This window comes from Sciurus vulgaris (assembly GCF_902686455.1).
Source record: "Sciurus vulgaris genome assembly, chromosome: 3".
Lineage (NCBI taxonomy): Eukaryota > Metazoa > Chordata > Mammalia > Rodentia > Sciuridae > Sciurus > Sciurus vulgaris.
In genome coordinates, this window is record NC_136463.1 from 61,196,754 (window position 1) to 61,218,405 (window position 21,652).

Genomic DNA, 21,652 nt, shown 5'->3' on the forward strand with positions numbered 1-21,652 from the left:
ACTGATGGCAGGCCATGTCAGGTGGTCTTACCACAGGAGCTACGTCTACTCTGAGAGTTCTTCTCTGATGGTCCCACTCCCAGGCTGGGTGTGTCCTCTCCCACAGATACCTCGCATCTGCCCCAGTGGGTGGTTGGTTCTCAACATACTTATGCTTCTTTTTTGCTTGGTTAAGCTTCAAGTGTGTTTGCCCAAATGTGTCTCACACCATAGAAGAGAAGGTGCTGTCCCAACCAGGAGTGTGCCACTGGCTTACACCCTGCTCTGCAGAGGTGAGATGGTGCACGTCTTCAGAGCCAGAGGGCTAGTTATCCTATAACTGTTTGGAACATATGTCAAGGCTCATGCACAATCAGCACTTGACCTACTGACTCAACCTGACATATGGAAGTCTTTAAACCCTCCGTGAGTGGGGAGCAGGTACTTGGTAGTGACTGGCAAGGTCTAGCTGAGGTCAAGTGCCACACGCTTCCCTCCAAGTGAGTCACAGACTCACTGCAGGTGTCCTCCAAGACCCTGAGAATGGTAATGCACACTTTGCTGCATTTCTTCCCACATTTGTCCTTCTCCACAACAGAACATCAAAATCAGGAGGCACCAAGGGCTCTCCACGTGCTCTCACCTCCCTGCACCATGTTCACCCTGGTCATTAGGAACACCTGCCACATGCTGGCCAAGCTTGAGTCCTGGAACCACTGCATATGAAGGGGGACCCCTCAGAGTTCTGGCTCTGTGGCAACCCTGAACCATGCACTGATCCCCGTGCCAGGCTGCCCTGGACTCCACTGCCTCCTCAGACTTCTCCCCAGCCAGACAGGGCAACAGGGTGTCAAGCCCATGCACAGGCCTGAGCACTTTTGTATTGCAGATGTTCACTCCTCTGCTCACCTCCTACCTCAGAACTTCCCTTATCAGGCCGGACTCCCTCTCCTCCCCAGGGATATGCATGGTGAGACCTGAAAGTGTCTTTCTTTGAGCTCAGCATGGGCTCTATGCCTACAACCTGGCAGAAGTGTGTAAAGCAAAGAGTCCTCAAGAGAACTCGCCCAAAGTCACTGAGTGCCAGGCTGCAAAGGAGCACCTTGGCACCCTCCACCCTACAGAGGAAGTGGCCTTCCTTTGTAAGAACTCTCTCATGTCACACACATGCACTACAAGGACAGGAGGAGCCTTTCCTCAAAGGGCAGGTTCTGATGGAGCCCATGGTGCAGGACTATTGAGAGACTGATACCCCCAGCAACCTGAGACCTGAACCCTCTCTCACTCTGGGGTCTCCACTTCTTTCCCTGTAAAGCCAGAGGGCTGCACTAGGTGGCAACAAGATTCCTAACCCACCAACAGTGCATACTTCCATGGCCATGGCCACATTAAGTAAAATGGGCACCATGCTGCCCTGTGTGTGCTGACTGTCCCCAGATGAACACAACTCACCCAGGTCTCTGGAGCATTGCTGCAGAGCCCAGGGACCAGCCAGTCTTCTGAACACTCCCAGTCACTTTCTGACTCGGTCTAACTCTGGGGTCACACCCAAGACTCCCCACACAATTGGGGATTTTGACACCACCATGAAACTTAAACCTGGGACAGCAGGTCTGTGGTGTGCTTGGTCCTGGGCCCTTTCTCTGTCATGCAGCCAGGCACCATTTCAATCTGCAGAGACATTTCAAGTTCAAATTCTTTTACTTTCATTTGATGAAACAAAGTACTGATTATGTAGCTAAAGATGTGGAAGACCAGACACACAGAATGAATGCAGCTCAGTGGGGAGAAAGGGAAGGGTTGGCACACAGAGTGGCCCCAGGGACTAAGCCCTGGGGTCCCAAGGCAGTGCTGTCCTGTGCATTTACCAGGGATTGTTCCAAAGTGTTAATCAAAAATTACAACTGAGCACAAAAGACCTTAAGAATGGAAGTGATAATAAATGCCTTGACAACAAATCTCTGGCAGCTAAATTATCCATTCCTCCTCCATGAGCCTTCCACAGCAGGATGTGAGCTCAAGAAGTCTGCCTCGGAGCTACAGTCTTCCCACCTCCTGGGGAGCCTGACTAATCTCATCCTAATGCTGGAATATGGCAGAATCAGGAAAACTGATTCCATGCTGCCTCTTGCACCAGCAGGCTCTCCAGCAACCGGGGAGCCACTGTGTTGTCACACTTGTGAGAATTAAATCAGCAGTTGTCAAAATGCCTTACTTCCGAAACTTGCACAGTACCCCTAGTTCTGATCAAGAATGGCATGTGCATTCCACACAGGTCCACTGCTGACCTGCTGAGAGGGATGTTCTAACACCTCGGCAGGGCACCTGGTATCTTACCAGTCTTTGCTCAGTCTGCCATTCACGTAGCCAAAGAGATCAAAGTCTGGGAGCATGTGGACTAAAGGCCCCTCCAGAGGGAGGTAGAGGCAGGTTGGTGCAGGGAGTTGGCAGCAACCAGTGACTCAGCCCTGGACTCCCGAGAGGTTTTATCTGAGGACCCTGGTTATCAAGACCGCCTTTGAAGCATCTGTGCTCCATGTGCTCCGGGCTCCCATCGTCCTTCTATTCAGTAAGGAAGGAATGTGAGACAGGGAGATAGGGAACATAAGGAGCCTGAGAATGCAGCGCCAGCCCCCTTCTTTCCTGGAAGCATAGCCACCAGCATCCTGCAGAGCACACAGCTCCACAGGGGGGTGAGCTGGCAGCAGGATAACCCAGAGAAAGTCATCATCTGGAGCCAGCCTCACAAGTCCCTCGGGAGCTGCTGATCCTGGGTCTAAACCAACAGACCCTCCTCTCCCCTCTTCCTAGATCATTTCCCCTTTTCTCACACCTTCTGCAATCTTCCCTCTCCTCCCTTTCATTCCTGAGACCCTCATGACAGCCAAAAGCATTGGTCAATGAGGGACACCCATTCAATGCTGTGGAATGCAGGGAGACCCCATTTCTCTGAGTGTGTGAGAACAGTGTGGCAACATGGGCCAGCACTGGGGAGTGGAGAGGATGTTAGCTGAGCACAAAGCCTTGCCAAAAACACAGACCCGATAGGGCTGCAAGCTCTGCTTCCCTGGAGGGAAGTGAGTCTCTGATAGGCCAGCCTAGGAGACCTTACCCAGGACTAGGTCCACCCTCGGACTGGTTCTTCCCCCAAAGCCACAGCCAAGAAAAGGTGAGAAGACAAGACACTTTCGTGACTGCATGAGTGGCAGAGGAGAGAAGTCTGGCCACCCGATCACCAAGCTCCCTAGGCTCTGGCCTGGCCAGCAAAGCCCAGTTTTCCCTCTGCAGCCCTGTCCTTCCTCCCATTTATGGCCTGAGGAGGTGCTACGTTCAGGCACATGGGACTGCCTCTCCCAAATGATAGCTGCATCATAAATCATGGCCTGGTCTCAAGAGAGAAAATGTCAGGCTCCATGGGGGGATTAAATAGAAGTGTACAGTGCCCATCCCATCCCAGCGTGCACTCTCATCCCCAGGAAGCAGAGGGGCACTCCAGCTGCTGACCAGAAAGGAGGGCAGCCACTGACTTCCCTCCTGATGGCCCGCTGCACTTGTCTGTCTCAGATATAAGTGCTCAGTCCTCTTGTGCTAGGTTCCCTGGCACCTGCACCATGACCCAGGGTAGGTCTGTAAAAGCTCTGTGGCTGATGAATTCCTCCACTGTCCACTGGCACCACACCACAGTGTTCTGTAGACCATGGACGAGGGAAGCTGGCAACCCTTGTGCACAGTGTGTGTGTGTGTGTGTGTGTGTGTGTGTGTGTGTGTGTTTTACATAAGTGTGCGTGTTTTAATTTCAGACACTACTGAGGTTTGCATCAGGTTTACCTCGGGCTGATACAGCAGGAGCTGCCTTGCCATGCCATGACAGGGGCAGGATGTAGCATATGGGTCATCACCTGCCAAGGGCTCCTGGACACAGGATGTCAACACTTGACTGTGAGCGGTGCTGAGCCCAGTTAGACTGCAGCATAGCCAGGGAGGGTCACACGGTACCCACCAGCCACCTCCCAGGCACTTCCCACCTCTGCTAGATGCTCCTGCACTGGTTCTGCAGACCACAGAAGTGAATGTCCCTCTTTGCACGCTCTAGGAGGGACACGCCCAAGCCAGCCCAACAAGTTCCCAAGTGAGCATGAAGCAAGGCACTTTCAGGTAAAAGGAAACAATGAATGAATGAATCACCTTCAAATAATGAGTTGGAGTTGCCAACTCATTCACTGTCTTCCATTCTCCATAATCTTCTTCCTTAAAATCCACAAAGTACCCAGATATAGGACTGCTGCCTGCACACACTGGGGCCTTCCACAGCATGACCAATGATGTGTTTCAGACCTCAAAGAATGTCAGGTCATAGGCAGGACCTGCAAAGGCAAATTGAACCTGTGCTCAGTCAGCTCAGCACACCCTGACCTGAGCCCAGGGACCTGCCACAGGCAGAGGCCCCAGGACATTACCATGTCCTCATCATCACCTTCAGGTCTCACTCTTCCTGGAAGATCTGTCCTAAAACACTGGGGCTAGGGAGAGCCCAGCTCTGTCCTGCAGCACCCCTTGGCCTCAGGGTGGTATTGGGTGTGTGTAATCATAGACCCACATTGCTCTCCCATTCTGCAAGTGGCATCAGGGAGGGCAGGTGCAGAAACGGGAAGGTGTGTCCTGCAGCCACTGGCATGGAAACTTCTGGCTGGTTAGCACACAGCCCCCACTCTGCTCTCTACCACACCAAGTAAGTCTAAAGCTGTCAGTTGCTCATTTCCAGCTTCAGATGAACTGTAGACAGGAAGGGAATCTGCCCAGCGGCTCCATCTTAATTAGTTCACACTGGGTCCTGTGCATGCCACTAAGCCCATCTACAAGGAGCACAGCCCCCACAAAGGCCCTGGAAAGAATAGGGTCTTCTCCTGTGGACTTCCCTCAAGGCCTAATAGCTTCATTAGAACAAGTAGGGAAAACAGAAGGAAGAAGGAAGGGAGTGAGAGAGAGAGAGGAAGGGGAAGGAAGTGAGATGTCTGCACTGCCTTAACTCCAGGGGGCCTGGCAATCTCCCCCATGCCTGCCCCTTTCTTCTGCCTGGGCTCCTCTCTGCTTCCAGGGAGCACATGGCTGGAGCCACACCCTGGCCACATGGACGCTGGAATGCCGAACCCCTTCAATAGCCTGGGCCAACCATGCCATCCCTCCCACTGGGTTCTTCCTCCCTCTGTGCCCTGCTTGCTCCTGAGCACTCTTCCTGGACTGCAACGCCATCAGCCACATGGCCACCCAAGGCATGGCACCGTAGGTACAGGCATCTTCCCTGCATCTGCTCACTGGGAGAGGTGGGTGTCCACCAGACTTACCAACAACATGCCATTCTGGAAAGCCCCTCTGGCCAGCCCAGATCTGCGTGGCATGTTCAGGGACATGTCTCACCCGGTTCTGGCAGTGACCACATCTCAACCTGGCTGTCAAATCCTGCCAGGTTGACAGCAGTGATTTTGAAATCATATACTGAGCCTTCCACCAAGCCCTTCATCTGTGTAGATTCTGCATCACATACTATGGGAAATAAAGATGCATCCAGTCCTCACGGAAAGGAGCAGTTATGGGGTTTGTCATATGAAGCCTGAGTGGAAGGGGCCTTGTGGGCAACTTAGACTAAATCACCTAAAGAAGCCTGTCTACCACCCAGCAAGTGGCAGTCACAGGTCGAACCCATTCGTCCCCTGACACTCCCACAGGGATGACAGGACATACACTTGAGTGGCAAGGAAACAGCCTGAGAGAGTTCCCACAAAGAGAACATGTATGTGAGCAGACGTAAGGGGCTCCTGAACCCTGTGCTCCCTGCAGACCCCAGCTGTAGTCCTGGCACTGGTGGAATTGAGGTGCAGAACCAGCGGGAAGCCCATCTCGGGCCTGGCTGAGTGCCATGTGGCAGCCCTGTCACCTGGCCCCCAGCTGCCAGAACTGCAAAGCAAAGGACTGGCAGTTCCTAGGTCACTATGGGTCCACGTCCACATGGGACCTGCAGGACTCTGCCAGGCATGGCAACACCCAGGGAGGCCTCAGCCAGGACCTGAGCCTTTGCCCAGCAGGTGGTAAAACACCAGTGACATTCACCATGTGCTCTCTGGAAAACAGATGTGGCAGTTAAGCTGCCACTGAAAAGAAGACCCATCCTCATTTAGGCTATGTGCACCCAGAAAAGAGGAGGGTGTTTTCTCAGGAACAGGGGACCCAATAAGAATATCTAGAGGCTGTTGCTGAACACAGCAATTATAAGCAGGGTCACATCAAGTCTTGGTTTTAGCCACACACATCAAAACATGCATGTATGACAAGCTACCATAAAGGGAAAACATCTCACAGCAGAATTTTCTGTAAGAGAGAGGGTAGACTTTGCCCCCAAATCCTCATCTCCCAGCATATGTGACCCCTGATAGACAGGTCATTCCAAGGACATAAGGACAGCTCCAGTCACTTGTCCCATGACCCAGGAGGAGTCACAGGCTCAGAAGGGGGAGTCCAATGCTCAGAGTCTGCCAGGTGCTGCTTGTGCATTTGGCTGTGACACTCCCTCACTCCCTCACCCTGCACCCAGCATACACTGTGCACTGTGGTAGGGGTCTGGACATGGGACTTCTTGGGAAAGGGTGTGTGCAGCACATTCTTGTACAAGCTCTGCTCAGCACCACATGTCCCAGGCACTGGGCTCTGCACCAATGCTGAGCACCTGAGAATGTACCTGCCTCCCAGGGGCTAGTCATCCACTGGATGCAGATCCACTCAATCACTGCCGCTGCTCCATCACTGCTTCTCAAAAATACATAAGTAAATAAATGTTGCCTAAGCTCTTTCCAGATTCCACACTCCATGGACTCATGACACTCAGATTCTTTACATGAACTTCCTTTCCTAATCAAACTAACAGAGGTTGTCGAGCTCTGGACAGTGAACAAATGAACCTGCCCAGAGTGCTAATGTCACCCAGGACAAAATAGAAGAAAAGGGAAAACCCACCGTTAAGATGCTCTGCTGCACAGGAGAGGAGCTGACCTCGTGCCAGTTCTTGTGGTGAGCTTTGTGCTTGTCCATGAAATAACCCAAGATGGCTGAGCCACCGCTGAACTTGGGCACGTTCCAGCCCAGGGTCATGGTGTGGCCGTCACAGTTCAGAAGTGTGATCCCATATGGTTGGGACGGGATGGCTGCAGGAAAATGCAGTGTACAAGTGACCAGCCTAGGCTCCACACCCTCATCTGTGGGCATGGGGCAAGGATGGTCCTATGCAGCTCCAGCTTCCCCTCTTGCCTCTGAGCACTGGTCCTTTAAAATTGAGTGGACATTTCTCTCCTGGATGCCCCTGCTCTTCCCAAGTGCATCTACCAGTGTTTGCAAGATACAAGGCACCAACCTGTTCCAATCTTGTCTGGACAACAGAGACCACAGAAGTTTCCTTCACAGCCCCTTAAGGAAACTCAGAAGGAGCTTTCCCATGTGCAGCTGGGAAGAGGAAGTGCTGGGCGTGGCCCTAGGACCAGCATTGAGCCCAGTGCCTTTTGACTTCCTGCAGTTGTGGAGTCCTCAATCCATGCAGGTGCTCATGAGTATGCATTTCCAGTGGTGGGAAAGGGGCATCTCATCCTAGGAGGTTGGCAAGAATGCAACAGCTTCCCTGACTGAGCAAACTGGAGCCTCAACACCCAGTACTGAGGGATAGTGACCAGAAATAAGCCATTCCCATTGCTAAATGAGAGCAATGGCTCGCATAACCCAGGGATGAGGTGAAAGGGCCAGCGGGAGTGCCTGGAAGTCCCTCCTGGGTGAGCTGGGCTTAGAACAAGGACCAAAAGCAGAAGCTTGGTCGACTTCTTCCCTGGAGCCCACCTGCACACGACCAGACTTGACATCCCTTGGAAATCCCAGGAGGGAAATCTTAACTATGAAAATGTTTGTAAATTAAATTGAAGATGAAAAACAATAAAAAGCCAAACCTTTCAGAAGTGAAAAGAAAATACTTGATTCAAAATGTGTGATGTGTGACCTTTGTGTTTTGAATGTCACTATATGTGTCCAGCAATATCGTGTGTTTGATAGGAAAGAACTATAGTCAGCAGTGAGAAACGCTGTGCTTTAGATCAGTTTTTCCTGGGTTGCCATCAAGAGCTCTCATCTGATCTAAGTCATAACATTTCTAAACATCACTATTCATGACTAAAGTCACAAAGTGACATAAACACGAAGTTTTTCGACATGATTTGCTGAAGTCCCTGGAGCTCATAGAGCTGAAAAGCCGGTGCAGGGGTGCACAGCTGTCATCGCAGAGGATCAGGAGGCTGAGGTAGGAAGATTTCAGGTTCAAAGCCAGCCTCAGCAACTTAACAAGACCCTAAGCAACTTAGCAAGACCCTATCACAACATAAAATGTAAGAAGGGCTGGGGATGTGGCTCAGTGGTTAAGCACCCCTGGGTTCAGTTCCTGGTACCAAAAACATGAATAAAATAATGGCTGCAAGGATACTGGTGGTTCTGTTTCCACACACTTTGAAGAGAAAGTCCTGCCCCCACCTGCCTTTAGTGTGAGAGCAGGTGAGGGAGTCCAGCCCGGCTGCAGCAGGTCTCCATTTCCACTGGGGTTTGACTGGCACACTCTTGCTTCCCACACTGGCCTCCCACACATGCAACCAGCTGACCAGAGGCCTCAGCAGAATGCATGTGCCCCACTGGCCAACCTCCACCCTTTTCATCCAGTCACTCTGCAGTGGCATCCCTAAGTACTTGGTCACGGAGACTTTATGGCACCCTCGAGGACCACCTGCAAGTTACTCACTGAGGGCCGCCTGGACCTAGATGGCCTCGGACTCCTGGGAGTTCTCGCTCATGCCCACAGCGTTGACAGCTGTGATGCAGAAGACGTACTGCTCGCCCGTGGTCAGGCCGGGCACCACGAACCTGAGGAAAGGAAACCGGTCATGGCGTGACTCGTGGAGGTGCTGCTCCAGGCAGGATCGTTTTCAGTTCTTTCTACAAAGCTCCCTCGGAGGAAGACATGATCCACTTTCCCTACACCCTGCTCGGGCATCACACCAGCCTCACTCTCAGTTCTGGTCACTGATTCAACACACGGCAAAACAACATCCAGACACACGGGACAGGCCACGCTCGGGTCAAAGCCACTTATTCTAAGCCTCTGCCTTTACTTCTGCATTGTCTGGGTCTTGTCCAGATCAAAAGCCTTTTTGGAAATAATATCCAACTCCTGGCATTCAGAAACCACATGATTCTAGAACTGAAAGAGAAGCAACTGCACTGAAGACAGTAGAGGCTGGACACAGCCTTTACCCTGGGCAGATGTTGCATCCTCAAGCAGACCCTGCCCGCAAGTCTCTGTGCTCCCACCTGTAGAGCCTGCGTGACAAGACCTGCTCCCAGAGGTGTTGAGAGCTTCAGAGGGAGAATGGAAAGCAAGCACGCAGCTGGCCACCCTGTGCTAGGTGAGTGCCCAGAGAACCCTGGCAATTGCTAGTCAGCTCGTGCAGTGGATGCCAACTTGCTAGACCTGCAGGAGAACACTAGTGACACTCCTGCTCCCCTGGGCCTTTCTCCATTTGTGGCCGAGGACTGTGGCTACCCCGCTCTGTTCTCCTCTGTTTCCTCCCTCCTGTGCTACTCACGGCTTTGTACAGTGGACTTTTAAAAAGACTTTATAATGAAAACTGCCACCCCATCATTACTACCCACCCCAGGTCTGCCCGTATCTCCCCACGCAGATGCCCACCAACCTCAGGCCCCTGCACTCGGCATGACCCAAGTGGATGAGTTCCAGGAGTAAAGGTGCCATTTTCTGCCCTGCTCTGCCCACCACAGACAGGCATGGCCTCCCTTTACTCCATTGGGTTTGAGGGCAGCGCTCTCCATTGTGTGAACAAAGCAGGGCTGCCTGAGGTGTGCATGTACAGAAATCACAGCAGAGCCAGAAATAAGACCACCGCATGTGCACCTGTCATCACACACTGTGGATGCAGTCCACGTCGCCACATTGCACCCCCTAAATGTATACAATTAAAATAATAGTTGAAAAATAGGGGAAAATTCCAAAATATCAATGTGGAAAAATAAAGCTACTTGCACATCAGTTACCTTCTTAACCCTCCTACTTAGAGCAAAGTCCTGCAGGCCAGTAACAAAGGACACAGACTGGGACAGTTTGATGGACAGACATCACTCAATGGAGATCCACTAGAGCAGTGGCCAGCTCACCTCAGTGGGCAGCGCTTCAAAGCTACCAGCCTCTGTCCATAACAGACCATGTCTAAGGTGTGGCCCAGCAGGGCCCCCATGGCCTGTCCTGTTCTGGGAGCTGGGGTTGTATGCTCTGTCTCACCCTGTGAGGCAGCGTGTTGCTCGGGAGCAGCAGGTGAGGGCACCTATTGTATTCGATGGGCTTGTGGTTGCACAGCTTCAACAGGTCAGTCCCTGTCACACAGTAGTCCACGTAGTAGCCCAGCAGAAACTCCTCGTGCTTCAGCCTGCCCCACTGCACTACAACAGATGTCTTCCTATTCCAGGAAACAAAGACCCGGCCAGGGGCACAAGAGACCACTGCAGAGGAGACATAGGGTGGGGACATGGGTCAGAGCTGGGAACAGCAGCAGAGAGCTGTGCTTCTCCACTGGGTTTGGAAGCAGAAGAGAGCTGTGGATGAGATGTGGACAAGGAGCAAGGGAGCCAGGGTTACAGGGCTCCCCGCCCCTTCCCACATCCCACATGACCCCCAGGAAAGGAACTGCCATCACAAGTGTACAGAAAGATCTGGTGCAGGCAAGATTCGCCTGCCTGGGCAAGGCCTGCTTTCCAAATGCAAGTTACACATGTGGAATGTGGAGTGGGAATCCTGAAGGGGACCCAGAATCAGATCATGAAATGACCCTCTGCTTGGCTCACCTTCCGCAAGCTCCAGTGGGCTGTGGCCACTGATGCTTCAGCCCATGGTGTCACCAAGACCCCTAGAACCTGCTGCCTCACCACCTCAGCCACACCCCCCTGTGGTTGCTAGTTACTGTTACTTGCCACATGTGCCCAGCAGTGAAACAAGGCGGGGCCTCTTCTGCAAGGTGGCAGGAGTGTGGTGCCTGTGATTCTGGACTTGAGCCCTAGGATCTGAGTAATTACACTAGACCGTCCAAGACCTGGAGGCAGCCCCAACCCCACTCCCCACACCAGCCTCACTGCCTTGTTCATTTAGATATCTGCCTTCCCATAAAATAGGACTGCAAGGGACGAGGAGGAAGCAATGGCTAGCCAGAGTGGGAATCCTGAATCAACATTCTCCTGGGAGGCCCAGGGGTCAGAAGGCTTCCTACAACCTGTTGTGCTTCAGAGTGGACAAGTCAGAGGTCCTGAGGTTCTTATTTAAAAGCTTCTGAGAGGGCCTTCCAGCCACACACACAAGAGGCTGGACCACACTCAGGGCTGGACCCTGGCCTGAACCCATTGTCAATCCCTCTGTTGGTTTCATGAAAACAAGAGGAACTCCCGAGGAGGACTGTTGAGAACTGACCAGACCCTGGTGAGAAGACCTCCCTGCTGGTAAAATGGGACTCCACACCCACCTGCCCTGTTGTGCACACGGCACTGGGGACTTCTTCCACCCAGTAGTTACTTTTTAGGAAGTTTGTGTGGAACCAGCTGCTTGAGAAAGGGCCCATAGGTGTCCAGGACTGTTCCCCTGGAGGCTCCACCTTAAAGGTGGAGGGAGCCACGGAGGATGCTTGCCTGGGCATTTCCTGTGAAAGGAGGTGACATTGAGGGAGTAGCCAGTGGGGAGCTTCCCTGCCTCTGCCAGTAAGTACTGAGGCCCGACTCTCTGGACCCTCCTCCTAACGTGTGTCCACAAGTACTTGGTACCTCAGTGTGCAGGGGAGCAGGGAGGTTAGGGAGAAGGCACCTCTGCCCAGGGACAGGCCGCAGTTGCCACACATGTGTCTGTGGTGCCAACAATATGTGCTCCTGCAGAGTAGGCCACACCGCCCCGTGACAGGGGTGGTGGTGAGTGGGAGCCGGGGTGCCAGGCACTGATCTGAAACCTCGCTGTCTCCTCTCTGCCTCCTCACAGAGCCACGCGGTGCCGCAGGAGCAACTAGGAGTCATGCTATTCTGACCCCAACAGACAGATGTGACTCAGAAATGCATCCAGACCAACAACACACTTAAACGCTATGGTTTTGTGGTCTTGGGAGTCGTTCCCTTCTAGACACAGACAAGATTGCCACCAGATTGCAAACTGAAGTCTAGAATCTTAAGAGATGACCAGGGGGTGCGGAAAGAGGGAGCCCCAATTCTCCCATGCAGCTGGGGCAGAGGGTGACTGGATTGAACATGACTCTGCCTCTCCAGTGACCAGAACAGGCTCCTTCCCTGTCTGGGCAAAGTGCTGAAGAGGTAGGGTCATCCCCTTATAGTGTGAAAATGCAGAGGCAACTTAATGCCGACCTTCCAGTAGTCCTCAGAGGCAAGAATGCCAGATGCCCCGCACCATTGCACAGGCCGCCAGTCAACTGCGCCTTCGCGGGTCCTTTGAGCCTGCGCAGAGTCCACTTCCTGCGCTTTTTCAGAGGCTGACTGTTGCCAGAAGCTGACGGGAGTTTCTCGAAGGCGGTTGACCCAAGCGAGGGAACTGGAGGATTCAAGGTGTGTGTCCTGTTGTGGTGGGGGTCGTGGGGGAAAGTCCCTGTGTTGACCCTAGTTACAAATTTCCGTGCATCCCTGGGTGGGTCAGGAAGGGTTTTTGGAACATAAATAAGGACGTAAACACTAATAGGAACCTCGCCTCCTCCCCCGGGATGAGAGGCCCAAATGGGCCCTTCCGGCTTCCACCCGAGGCAAAGTGCTTGGGGGACGGGACGTGTTTACAAGTTGAACAAAATTTTTACACTCCTGTACCACACAACCACGTCACTAAGCCACTCTGGTCCGACTGGAAGTAGGAGTTGGTTCACGTAGGGGTCCAGGGGAGGATTTTTCACTTTAAAAATTGGTCTCTCTGGATTGTGGGTAGCCAAAGATGTAATGGCCCTTGTAAGCACCCATATGTTTAAGGTTTACGTTGCACTGGTATTTGTGTGTTGAGAAAAAATGGTATAACCTCTATTTTGGTTCCAAAATAGAACCAGGAATATTTTCAAAAGGGCCTACTATATCTAGATTCAAGTCAAGATAAACAGCAGAGGCAGTTCCTCACCCCATGTTTCTCTAGTGCATTTTTTAAAATGATTTGGAAGTTGATGTTTACCTAAGTCTGATTTGCATCATTTTTTACTTGTGTTTGTGTATGTATTATTGGGTAGGCAATTTGGAGCAGAGATGATCTTAATTAAGCTTCTATTTTTTCCTTTTCGCACATGCACTGGGCAAGTATTTGCTGAATTGAAATTGAAATATGAGGCTTTAGGTGTTGAAATCACTACAGCCAATATGTTGTAATAGAAAAAAAAAAAAAAACAGAAAAAGCCTTTATTTTACTTGTTGAAATTGTGAAAACTTAGAAGAAATTTATCATTGTATTTGTTTTGAATATTAAGTGAGAATGGTCGTCTCAAATTAATGGCCAAAACAGGTAGTTTCTATAGCGTCATGAAGTGGACATATACCGTGTCTCTCATGGCTGGTTCAGTACTTGTATTTCCTACCTGTGAGTTTGCCAGTGCTGAGTACATTTCCCTATCTATAGTTCTGATTGAGAATTCTCATGGTGCAAATAAAGGGGTTTGTGTCCTCCTGCATGTATTAGAAAGCAAGTTTATAGTCACCCCAGTCATAACTTGTTTTCAACAGAGCTGGAAAAATAAGTTTTATTATTGTAAGTAGTGTCTCAGAAGCAAAGGACTCCCTACAATGTGTACATTATCAGATTTCAATGTAGTTTTCAAACATAATTTCTATAGTGTGCTGAGAGTTCATTTTGTTGTTTATATAATATGAGTTACAAGGTGCTTTCTTTGCAGGTTTGGTCAAGCAACTTCATTTTGTGACATTAGAATGCAATAGAAAATTAATAGACTGATATAGAAGAAAATGAAGAGAAATTTAAATGAAAATTCAATTTAAAGTATAGCAGGTATTGAACAACTTTATTTTTTTCTTTATTTAGTATATGCCATATAAAGCTTGTATATTTTGTAGGTGAACCATTTGAAGGAACTTTAAGAAAAGATGAAACATAGAGTCTTGCTTCTCCTTTTAAGTGTAAGGAGATAAAATAAAACTTAACCAAAATTATTTAGTGGCAAAGGTGGGAGTGAAAAAACCTTAGGATCACTCTGGTGTTCTTCTGCAAATCCTGTGCACTTGAATTTTTCTGTGCTTTTAAGATGAAAACAAATTAATAGATCTATTTTAATAGTATTTGAGATTGATTTCTTAACAATATTTCCAGAAATACATGTTTCCTAAGAGCAATCTTTCCTGTTTTCCTAACTTATTAGGTAATATAAAGATAGGGCAAGAATGATGAAAACCAGGGAATGAGTATGATACACAATAAAGATAAAAATGACTATTATTAATGTGAATATTTCTAGACATTTTTTAAAATTTATTTTTATTATAAACAAATGGGATACATGTTGTTTCTGTTTGTACATGGAGTAACGGAATATCATTTGTGTAATCATACATTTATATAGGGTAATGATATTTGATTCATTCTATTTTCTCCTTCCCCCCACAATCTGCCCACCCCTCTTTTCCCTCTATACAGTTCTGCCTTCCTCCATTCTTGCACCCCTCCCACTCCCATTATGTGTCATCATTCACTTACCAGCGAATCATTCGTCCTTTGTTTTTTTGGAATTGGCTGATCTCACTTAGCATGATATTCTCCAATTTCATCCATTTGCCTGCAAATGGCTAATTTTATTCTTCTTTATAGCTGAGTACTATTACATTGTATATATACCACAGTTTCTTTATCCATTCATCATTTGAAGGGCATTTAGGTTGGGTCCACAATCTGGCTATTGTGAATTGAGCAGCTATCAACATTGATGTGGCTGTATCTCTGTAGTATGCTGATTTTAAGTCCTTTGGGTATAGGCCAAGGAGTGGGATAGCTGGGTCAAATGGTGGGTCATTCCACGTTTTCTAAGGAATCTCCACACTGCTTTCCAGAGTGGCTGCACTAATTTGCAGCCCCACCAGCAATGTATGAGTGTACATTTTTCCCCACATCCTCTCCAACACCTATTGTTGCTTGTATTCTTGATAATTGCCATTCTAATTGGGATGAGATGGAATCTTAGGATACTTTTGATTTGCATTTCTCTTATTACTAGAGATGTTGAACATTTTTCATATGTTTGTTGATTGCTTGCAGATCTTCTTCTGTGAGTTATCTGTTCATTTCCTTAGCCCATTTGTTGATTGGGTTATGTGTTTTCTTGGTGTAGAGTTTTTTGAGTTATTTATATATTCCGGAAATTAGTGCTCTATCTGAAGTATGAGTGGCAAAGATTTTCTCCCACTCTATAGGTTCTCTCTTCATATTGCTGAAAGTTTCCTTTGCTGAGAGAAAGCTTTTTAGTTTGAATCTATCCCAATTATTGATTCATGCTTTTATTTCTTGGGCTATGGGAGTCCTGTTAAGGAAGTCTGGTCCTAAGCCAACATGTTGAAGATTTGGACCTACTTTTTCTTCTATAAGATGCAGGGTCTCTGGTCTGATTCCGAGGTCCATGGTCAATTTTGAGTTGAGCTCTGTGCACGGTGAGAGATAGGGGTTTAGTTTTATTCTGCTGCATATGGATTTCCAGTTTTCCCAGCACCATTTGTTTGAAGAGGCTAACTTTTCTCCATTGCATGTTTTTGGCACCTTTGTCTAGTATGAGAAAATTGTATTTATTTGTGTTTTTGTTCATATCTTCTATTCTGTACCATTGATCAACCTGACTGTTTTGGTGCCAATATCATGCCGTTTTTGTTACTATTGCTTTGTATAGTTGAAGTTCTGGTGTTGCAACACCCTGCTTCACTCTTCCTGCTAAGGATTGCTTTAGCTATTCTGAGTTTCTTATTCTACCAGATGAATTTCATGATTGCTTGTTCTATTTCTGTAAGGTACATCATTGGGATTTTAATTGGAATTGCATTGAACCCTATAGCCCTTTGGTAGTATGGCTATTTTGACAATTTTAATTCTTCCTATCCAAGAACATGGGAGATCTTTCCATCTTCTAAGGTCTTCCTCAATTTCTTTCTTCAATATTTTGTAGTTTTCATTGTAGAGATCTTTTACCTCTTTGGTTAGATTGATTCCCAAGTATTTTATTTTTTTCGAGGCTATTGCAAATGGAGTTGTTTTTCTCATTTCCCTTTCAGATGTTTCCTCGCTTGTGTATAAAAATGATTTAGATTTATGCATGTTGATTTTATAGCCTGCTATTTTCCTGAATTCATGGATGAGGTCTAGAAGTTTTCTGCAGGAGGTTTTTGGATTCTCTAAATATAGAATCATGTCATCAGCTAATAGTGACAGCTGAAGTTCCTCTTTTCCTATTCAAATCCCTTTAATTTCTTTAGTCTGTCTAATTGCTCTGGCTAGTATTTCAAGAATGACGTTCAGTAGAAGTGGTGAAAGAGGACATCCCTGTCTTGTTCCTGTTTCTAAAGAGAATGCTCTCAGTTTTTCTCCATTAAGAGTGATGTTGGCCATGAACTTAGCATAAATAGCCCGTAAATGTTCGGGTGTGTTCCTACTATTCCTATTTTTTCTAGTGTTTTGAGCATGAAGGGGTGTTGTATCTTGTTGGATGCTTTTTCTGCATCAGTTGAAATAACCATATGATTCTTATCCTTAAGTCTATAGACATGATGGATTACATTTATTCATTTCAAATGTTAAACTATCCTTGCATTCTAGAGATGAACCCCACTTGCTCGTGGTGCACAATTTTTTAATATATTTTTGGATAGGGTTTGCCAATATTTTGTTAAGGATCTTTTCATCTATAATCATCAAGGATATTGTTCTAAAATTTTCTTTAATTGATGTGTCTTTTCCTGGTTTGGGTATGTGGGTGATATTAGCTTCATAGAATGAGTTTGGTCGGGTACCCTCCTTTTCTATTTCCTGGAATACTTTGAGAAGTATTGGAATGAATTCTTTGAAGGTCCTCTGGAACTCAGCTGAGAATCCATGTGGTCCTGGGCTTTTCTTGGGTTGTAGGTTTTTAATGGCTTCTTCTTTTTCATTGCTTGATATTGATCTGTTTAAATTGTATATGTCCTCCTGGTTCAGTTTGGGGGGAGCATATGTCTCTACAAATTTGTCAGTGTCTTCAGTAGTTTCTATTTTGTGGGAATACACATTTTCAAAGTAGTTCTCATTATGTTATGTATCCCAGTGGTGTCTATCATGATATTTCCTTTTTCATCACAAATTTAGTAATTTGTGTTTTCTCTCTCCTTCTCTTTGTTAGTGTGGCTAAGGGTTTGTCTATTTTGTTCACTTTTTCAAAGAAACAACTTTCTGTTTTGTCAATTTTTTGAATTGTTTCTTTTGTTTCAATTTCATTGATTTCAGCTCTGATTTTAATTATTTCCTGTCTTCCACTACTTTTGTTGTATTCTGTTCTTCTTTTTCTAGGGCTTTGCGCTGTCATGTTAGGTCATTTAGTTGTTGACTTTTCATTCTTTTCTGGAATGCATTTCTCTTAGTACCACTTTCATAGAGTCCCAGAGATTTTGATAAGTTGTATTATCATTCTTATTGTCCTCTAAGAATTTTTTTATCTCCTCTCTGATGTTTTCTGTTATCCATGTTTCATTCAATAGCACATTACTTAGTCTTCAGGTATTGGAGTAATTTCTGTTTTTTTTTTTTTTTTTTTCTGATGATTTCTACTCTCAGTGTATTATGATCTGATAGAACACAAGGCAATCTCTATTTTTTTTTTGCATTTCCTAAGGGCTGCTTTGTGGCATAACATATGGTCTATTTTCAAGAAGGTTCCATGTGCTGCTGAGAAAAAAGTGAATTTGCTCATTGATGGATGAAATATTCTATGTATTTCTATTAAGTCTAGATTATTGATTGTGTTATTAAGTTCTATGGTTTCTTTGTTTGGTTTTTGTTTGAAGATCTATCCAGTGGTGACAGCGGTGTGGTAACGTCACCCAAAATTATTGTGATGTGGTCTTTTTGATTCCTGAAATTAAGTAGGATTTGTTTGATGTACAGGTATGCACCATTGTTTGGGGCATAAATATTTACTATCATTATGTCTTCCTGATTTATGGTTCCCTTAAGCAGTGAACTGACCTTCTTTATCCCTTCTGACTACTTTTGGTTGAAGTCTACTTTATCTGATATAAGGATGAAAACTCCCACTTTTTTACTGAGTCCATGTGTGTGGTAGGTTTTTTCCCATCCTTTCACCTTTAGTCTGTGGATGTATTTTTCGATGAGATGAGTCTCTTGAAGGCAGCATATTGTTGGTCTTTCTTTTTAATCCATTCTGCCAGTCTTGGCTTGGTTTCTCCTTTGAGTGGATGTTTCTCTAAGGTAGTGCCTCCCTTTGCTGACCTCCATTGTTGTTTTTTTATTTCCTAATCATGGAATATTTTGTTGAGAACTTTCTGTAGTGCAGGCTTTCTCTTTGTAAATTCTTTTAACTTTTGTTTATCATGGAAGGATTTTATTTCATCTTCAAATGAAGGTTAGTTATGCTGGGTATAGGATTCTTTTTGGCAACCATGTTCTTGCAGAGCTTGAAATATGTTGTGCAGGCTCTTCTAGCTTTTAGAGTCTGGGTTTAGAAGTCTGCTGCTATCCATACTGGTCTCCCCTTACATGTAATCTGATGCATTTCTCTTGTGGCCTTCAAAATCCTATCTTTGTTTTGAATGTTAGTCATTTTCATTATAATGTGCCTTGGTGTGGATCTGTTGTGATTTTTGTGCATCTGGTGTTCTGTAAGCCTCTTGTATTTGATTTTCCATTTCATTCTTCAGGTTTGGGAAATTTTCTGATATTATTTCATTGAATAGGTTGTTCATTCCTTTGGTTTGTATATCTGTGCCTTCCTCAACCCCAATAATTCTTAAATTTGGTGTTTTCATGATGTCCCCTAGTTCTTGGAGATTCTGTTCATGATTTCTTACCATCTTCTCTGTTTGGGCAACTTTATTTTTTCAAGATTAAATATTTTGTCTTCATTGTCTGAGGTTCTGTCTTCCAAGTGGTCTAGTCTTTTTTTGATGCTTTCCATTGAGTTTTTTATTTGGTTTATTGTTTCCTTCATTTCAAGCATTTCCGTTTGATTTTTTTTTTTGAGAATCTCTATCTCTTTCTTGAAATGATCTTTTGCTTCCTGCAGTTGCTCTTTCAACTGCTCATTGGTATTATCATTCATTGCCTTCATTTGCTCTCTTATCTCATCCTTTGCTTAGTGAATCATCTTAATCATGTATAATCTGAAGTCCTTTTCTGACATTTCTTTTACCATACTGTCATTGGATTCTATTAATATAGAATCTAGATTTATTTGGATCATTTTCTTCTCTTGTTTTTTTATGTTGTTCATGTATCTTCCCCTCTAGCAGTACAAATCTGGGGTATTGTAGATTTCCTCCTATAGGCTTATAGTGGCCCTATAGGTTTCCAAAACCCTTTCTTTAAGGGGAGATCAATATTAGCATTGCCTAATTCAGGCACTATGCAATCCTAGACCAAATAGTCCCTATGAGTACAATAACAAAATTGTCATAATAGAATGGGTTCAAATATCATCTTCAGTATAACAAACAGATTTGCAATAAGGTCTGCAGTTTCTAATGGAGGACAAAGAGGATGCAGAGGGATGTAGGATGTAGCTGTTAATGGATAAGAAAAGAATATACAGAAGTTCTAGATAATAGAAAAGGTGAGAGTATAATCAAAAGAAATTGGATGTTAGCTTGCAAAAAGTGAGTAAGAGACTCTGAGTGAACAGGTAAACAAAAGGAAAAGAGAGCCAAAAAAAGTAAAGAAATTTAAACTCAAAATTGTTCAATAAGGAGAAGAAAGAAAATCTACACTATAATAGTCATATAGTGTTCAAACCTCTCAGTCTTCAGTAGCCTGATGCATGAGAATTACCTGACAATGAGCTTCAAGTCTCCAACCCCATCTACAGTTCACAGCTATGGCTTCCAGGATTATCCAAGTTGGCTGCTCTGGTTTCCAAATGTGTTGGCAAATGTGGATCTGCAGCTCAGGGTGTGGACGTGGTCAGCTGGAGGTTCTGGAGGCAGGGTAGGGTTGGTTAGGCAGAGGTCCTGGAGGTCCGGTGTATTTGGTGTGGTTGTGGGATCATAGAGGCTAGGTTCAATCAGTCGGTCTGGGGTCCCGGTGAAAGGGTGCTGTCAGTTGGTCTGGGGGATCCTGGTGGTAGGGAGCAGTCAGTCGATGTGAGGGCCCCAGAGGCAGGGAGTAATTGGTTGGGCTGAGGGATGGGAGTCGGGGCTCAGTCAGTCCAACCAGGGGTCCTATGGGCCCTGACTGTTGTCTCAAAATGGCGGCAGCCACGTGCAATCAAACCTGCAGGTACTGTGACAGAAAATTTCTAGACAACAGCAGGCAGTTGGTGCTCCACTGGTGGTTGATGATCAGTTTGCTGACTGTTGTCGGACGAGGTGAACCTCGGGTGGTGGGTGATGGATAGGTGTAAGGCAGGCAGTGGACAGGTGAGTGGCAGGCAAATGGTGGCTGATAGGCGCCTATTGCTTTAAGTTTTTCACCATTTAGCATGATATTTGCCATGGGATTAGCATTGGTGGCCTTTACAATGTTAAGGAATGTTCCCACTATCCCTATTATTTCTAGTGTTTTGAGCATGAAAGTATGGTGTATTTTATCAAATGCTTTCTCTACATCTATTGTAATAATCATGTGATTCTTGACTCTAAGTCTGTTGATATGGTGAATTACATTTATTGATTTTCGGATGTTGAACCAACCTTGCATCCCTAGGATAAAACCCACTTGATCGTGGTGCCCTATCTTTTTAATATATTTTTGTATGTGATTTGCCAGCATTTTGTTGAGAATTTTTGCATCAATGTTCATTAAGGATATTGGTCTGAACTTTTCTTTCCTCGATGTGTCTCTGTCTGGTTTAGGTATCTGGGTGATATTGGCTTCATAGAATGAGTTTGGAAGGGTTCTCTCCTCTTCTATTTCATAGAATACTTTGAGGAATATTGGAGTGAGCTCTTCTCTGAAGGTCTTGTGGAACTCGACTGAGAATCCATCTGGTCCCAGACTTTTCTTTGTTGATAGACTTTTGATGACTTCTATTATATTGCTTGAAGTTGATTTATTTAAATTGTGTATATCCTCCTGATTCAGTTTGGGTGAATCATCTATCTATAGAAGCCTGTTGATGTCTTCGAGATTTTCTATTTTGTTGGAGTACAGACTTTCAAAATAGCTACTAATTATATTTTGTATTTCATTCATGTCTGTCGTGACATTTCCTTGTTCATCCCGAATTTCAGATATTTGAGTTTTCTCTCTCCTTCTGTTATTGTCGCTAAAGATTTTTCAATTTTATTTTTTCAAAGAACCAACTTTTTATTTTGTCAGGTTTTTGATTGTTTTTTTTTTTGCTTCATCTTCTTTGATTTCAGCTCTGATTTTAACTACTTCCTG